This window comes from Oncorhynchus mykiss, chromosome 3 (genome assembly GCF_013265735.2).
Source record: "Oncorhynchus mykiss isolate Arlee chromosome 3, USDA_OmykA_1.1, whole genome shotgun sequence".
Lineage (NCBI taxonomy): Eukaryota > Metazoa > Chordata > Actinopteri > Salmoniformes > Salmonidae > Oncorhynchus > Oncorhynchus mykiss.
This window is the reverse complement of record NC_048567.1, coordinates 39225834-39231848: the sequence shown is the minus strand read 5'-3', so window position 1 is coordinate 39231848 and position 6015 is coordinate 39225834.

The following is a 6015-nucleotide window of genomic DNA, read 5'->3' as shown; positions in this document are numbered from 1 at the left end:
GTGGCTAGGAAAAACTCCCTAGAAAGGCCAGAACCTAGGAAGAAACCTAGAGAGGAACCAGGCTATGATGGGGTGGCCAGTCCTATTCTGGCTGTGCCGGGTGGAGATTATAACAGAGCATGGCCAAGATGTTCAAATGTTCATAGATGACCAGCAGGGTCAAATAATAATAATCACAGTGGTTGTAGAGGGTGCAACAGGTCAGCACCTCTGGAGTAAATGTCAGTTGGCTTTTCATAGCCGATCATTCAGAGTATCTCTACGTCTCCTGCTGTCTCTAGAAAGTTGAAAACAGAAGGTCTGGGACAGGTAGCACGTCCGGTGAACAAGTCAGGGTTCCATTGCCGCAGGCAGAACAGTTGAAACTGGAACAGCAGCACGGCCAGTTGGACTGGGGACAGCAAGGAGTCATCAGGCCAGGTAGTCCTGAGGTATGGTCCTAGGGCTCAGGTACTCCGAGAGAAAGAGAGAGAGAATTAAAGAGAACATACTTAAATTCACACAGGACACCGGATAAGACCGGATAAATACTCCAGATGTAATAGACTGACCCTAGCCCCCCGACACAAACTATTGCAGCATAAATAAGCATGCCCATTAAAAAAAGTTAGAACCAAGAACAGATATAGTTGGTTCACTCCAGAGCTGACTGCCCTTGACCAGCACAAAAACATCCTGTGGCGTTCTGCATTAGCATCGAATAGCCCCCACGATATGCAACTTTTCAGGAAAGTTAGGAACCAATATACACAGGCAGTTAGGAAAGCAAAGGCTAGCTTTTTCAAACAGAAATTTGAATCCTGTAGCACAAACTCCAAAAAGTTCTGGGACACTGTAAAGTCCATGGAGAATAAGAGCACCTCCTCCCAGCTGCCCACTGCACTGAGGCTAGGAAATACTGGCACCACCGATAAATCTGTTGTCCGGACCTCTGGCAGTCTCTATTTGGGTGCCACAGGGTTCAATTCTCGGGCCGACTCTCTTCTCTGTATACATCAATGATTTCGCTCTTGCTGCTGGTGATTTTCTGATCCACCTCAACGCAGACGACACCATTCTGTATACCTCTGGCCCTTCTTTGAACACTGTGTTAACAAACCTCCAGACGAGCTTCAATGCCATACAACTCTCCTTCCATGGCCTCCAGCTGCTCTTAAATGCAAGTAAAACTAAATGCATGCCATTCAACTGATCGCTGCCCATGCCTGCCCGCCCGTCCAGCATTACTACTCTGGACGGTTCTGACTTAGAATATGTGGACAACTACAAAAACCTAGGTGTCTGTTTAGACTGTAAACTCTCCTTCCAGATTCACAATAAGCATCTACAATCCAAAATTAAATCTAGAATCAGCTTACTATTTTGCAACAAAGCATCCTTCACTCATGCTGCCAAACATACCCTCGTAAAACTGAACATCCTACCGATCCTCGACTTTGGGAATGTCATTGACCTAATAGCCTCCAACACTCTACTCAACAAATTGAATGAAGTCTATCACTGTCACGCCCTGACCTTAGAGATCCTTTTTATGACTCTATTTTGGTTTGGTCAGGGCGTGAGTTGGGGTGGGCATTCTATGTTTTGTGTTCTATGTTTTCTATTTCTGTGTGTTTGGCCAGGTGTGGTTCTCAGAGGCAACTGTCTATCATTGTCTCTGATTGAGAACCATACTTTTCTGTTTTGTGTGTCTGCACCAGACAGAACTGTTTCGTTTGTGCCGCTTTGTTATTTTTTGTTCTAGTGTTCAGTTTTATGAAAGATCATGAACACGTACCACGCTGCACCTTGGTCCTCTTCTTCAAACAGCCGTTACAATGATAGTGCTTTTGTCACCAAAGCCCCATATACTACCCACCACTGCGACCTGTATGCTCTCAGAAATAGATAGTGTCAATATAAATAAAATATACATTATGTACAAGAACAATATCCATTTTTATTTTTATTTCACCTTTATTTAACCAGGTAGGCTAGTTGAGAACAAGTTATCATTTACAACTGTGACCTGGCCAAGATAAAGCATAGCAATGTGAACAGACAACAACACAGAGTTACACATGGAGTAAACAATAAACAAGTCAATAACACAGTAGAAAAAAAAAAGAGTCTACAGTGCCTTGCGAAAGTATTCGGCCCCCTTGAACTTTGCGACCTTCTGCCACATTTCAGGCCTCAAACATAAAGATATAAAACTGTATTTTTTTGTGAAGAATCAACAACAAGTGGGACACAATCATGAGGTGGAACGACATTTATTGGATATTTCAAACTTTTTTAACAAATCAAAAACTGAAAAATTGGGTGTGCAAAATTATTCAGCCCCTTTACTTTCAGTGCAGCAAACTCTCTCCAGAAGTTCAGTGAGGATCTCTGAATGATCCAATGTTGACCTAAATGACTAACGATGATAAATACAATCCACCTGTGTGTAATCAAGTCTCCGTATAAATGCACCTGCACTGTGATAGTCTCAGAGGCCCGTTAAAAGCGCAGAGAGCATCATGAAGAACAAGAAACCCACCAGGCAGGTCCGAGATACTGTTGTGAAGAAGTTTAAAGCCGGATTTGTATACAAAAAGATTTCCCAAGCTTTAAACATCCCAAGGAGCACTGTGCAAGCGATAATATTGAAATGGAAGGAGTATCAGACCACTGCAAATCTACCAAGACCTGGCCGTCCCTCTAAACTTTCAGCTCATACAAGGAGAAGACTGATCAGAGATGCAGCCAAGAGGCCCATGATCACTCTGGATGAACTGCAGAGATCTACAGCTGAGGTGGGAGACTCTGTCCATAGGACAACAATCAGTCGTATATTGCACAAATCTGGCCTTTATGGAAGAGTGGCAAGAAGAAAGCCATTTCTTAAAGATATCCATAAAAAGTGTTGTTTAAAGTTTGCCACAAGCCACCTGGGAGACACACCAAACATGTGGAAGAAGGTGCTCTGGTCAGATTAAACCAAAATTGAACTTTTTGGCAACAATGCAAAACGTTATGTTTGGCGTAAAAGCAACACAGCTCATCACCCTGAACACACCATCTCCACTGTCAAACATGGTGGTGGCAGCATCATGGTTTGGGCCTGCTTTTCTTCAGCAGGGACAGGGAAGATGGTTAAAATTGATGGGAAGATGGATGGAGCCAAATACAGGACCATTCTGGAAGAAAACCTGATGTAGTCTGCAAAAGACCTGAGACTGGGACGGAGATTTGTCTTCCAACAAGACAATGATCCAAAACATAAAGCAAAATCTACAATGGAATGGTTCAAAATTAAAGATATCCAGGTGTTAGAATGGCCAAGTCAAAGTTCAGACCTGAATCCAATCGAGAATCTGTGGAAAGAACTGAAAACTGCTGTTCACAAATGCTCTCCATCCAACCTCACTGAGCTCGAGCTGTTTTGCAAGGAGGAATTGGAAAACATTTCTGTCTCTCGATGTGCAAAACTGATAGAGACATATCCCAAGCGACTTACAGCTGTAATCGCAGCAAAAGGTGGCGCTACAAAGTATTAACTTAAGGGGGCTGAATAATTTTGCACGCCCAATTTTTCAGTTTTTGATTTGTTAACAATGTTTGAAATATCCAATAAATGTCGTTCCACTTCATGATTGTGTCCCACTTGTTGTTGATTCTTCACAAAAAAATACAGTTTTATATCTTTATGTTTGAAGCCTGAAATGTGGCAAAAGGTCTCAAAGTTCAAGGGGGCCGAATACTTTCGCAAGGCACTGTACATTGTGTGCAAAAGGCATGAGGAGGTAGGCGAATAATTACAATTTTGCAGATTAACACTAGTGATAAATGATCAGAGGGTCATGTGCAGGTAGAGATACTGGTGTGCAAAAGAGCAGAAAAGTAAATAAATATAAACAGTATGGCGATGAGATAGGTAAATTAGGTGGGCTATTTACCGATGGACTATGTACAGCTGCAACGATCGGTTAGCTGCTCAGATAGCAGATGTTTGAAGTTGGTGAGGGAGATAAAAGTCTCCAACTTCAGCGATTTTTGAAATTCGTTCCAGTCACAGGCAGAAGAGAACTGGAAGGAAAGGTGGCCAAATGAGGTGTTGGCCTCATACCTGCTGGAGTGCGTGCTACGGGTGGGTGTTGCCATCGTGAACAGTGAACTGAGATAAGGCAGAGCTTTACCTAGCATGGACTTGTAGATGACCTGGAGCCAGTGGGTCTGGCGACGAATATGTAGCGAGGGCCAGCCGACTAGAGCGTACAGGTCGCAGTGGTGGGTGGTATGAGGTGCTTTAGTAACAAAACGGATGGCGCTGTGATAAACTGCATCCAGTTTGCTGAGTAGAGTATTGGAAGCTATTTTGTAGATGACATCGCCAAAGTCGAGGATCGGTAGGATAGTCAGTTTTACTAGGGTAAGTTTGGCGGCGTGAGTGAAGGAGGCTTTGTTGCGAAATAGAAAGCCGACTCTAGATTTGATTTTAGATTGGAGATGTTTGATATGAGTCTGGAAGGAGAGTTTACAGTCTAGCCAGACACCTAGAAACTTATAGATGTCCACATATTCTAGGTCGGAACCATCCAGGGTGGTGATGCTAGTCGGGCGTGCGGGTGCAGGCAGTAAACGGTTGAAAAGCATGCATTTGGTTTTACTAGCGTTTAAGAGCAGTTGGAGGCCACGGAAGGAGTTTTGTATGGCATTGAAGCTCGTTTGGAGGTTAGATAGCACAGTGTCCAAGGAAGGGCCAGAAGTATACAGAATGGTGTCATCTGCGTAGAGGTGGATCAGGGTGGAGGTGGAGAGTATATATAATGATACCAGTGATAGATGAGGTAGTTATATGCATACAATCAGGGGTAAGGTGGCTGAGAAGCGGGATAATAAAAAAAAAATTGTAGCAGCAACGTGTGTTAGGAGAGAGTCATATGAATAGAGGCACTGCAGATAGTGCTGAACCACGCATGAACAAGGGAATCTATATATTCGGAGAGCATGTTTCTATCCTGCCCTTGACTTTTGTGCAGGGCATGTGATGCTATAGCCTCTTCGCCACAAAACTCCCTGATCTTCTCAAAAAGGTAAGTTTGTCAAGCTGTGTCCAGTCTAGGTGGTGCGTGTACAAGCAGACCATCTTTGGGAGGAAGGATGTCAGCGTTGCGCAGCAGCTGAAACATGGTCCCGACTGAGTCCAAACGCTCCTTGGTGACAACAACACCAGGCTCCAGAGCATCGAAGCGTTAAAACAGGGAAAAAAAATAGAGAAGATATTACAACCTTGTCCAACATCAATTCACCTCTGAAGTTTAGATAAGAAGAATAACCTCATACAATGCAATGAAAATTCTATTCACCTGAAGTGCTGGTACTGTTTGATCTGTGGCAGAGGCCTGAAGTACGAAATCAGGGGTTGTTGCCAGCCATAACTTTCCACCAGCACCGTACCATCCTCCAGTCCAACCAGCTGTGGGATGTTGACACCTGTCACTGTGCTGTCCTTCACAACACCAGCAATCTCAGACAAAATGTTCACTGTGGTCTTTATGAAGTGCTGCTTGATGAAGCCGAAGCACCAGTCTGGGGCAAACTTGGCGCGGCCTGTGATGAGGAAGTGAAGGTCCAGACTGTGTAGGAGCTTGTGCATGGTCCGCCAGGCACAATTCCAGAGCACAAACCTGTTCTTGTTTTGGCCACTGCAGTTACAGTATCACAATTCAGGTCCACACGTGTTTCCCCAACTCTGTTGTTGGTAAAGAAATGGTGAATGTCATTGACTGCGCTGCTGCCTTTGTTGGATGACATGCCTACATCAGTCAAGTACAAGTACTGACTTGTTGTAGTATTCCTTCACAGCTGACACAAAAAAAGCCACACTTGTGAGGAGTTCAAAAGTACATGGGACCTGGCTGCATAGGGTCAGAAGGATAGTACACCTGCAAACAACAAAGAGCATTAAGATCAATTAAAATTAATTCTCTCACCCATGTCACTCTGTCTTTACACAGCTCAGTGAAAGGCATTTGGCTGCCTCCCATA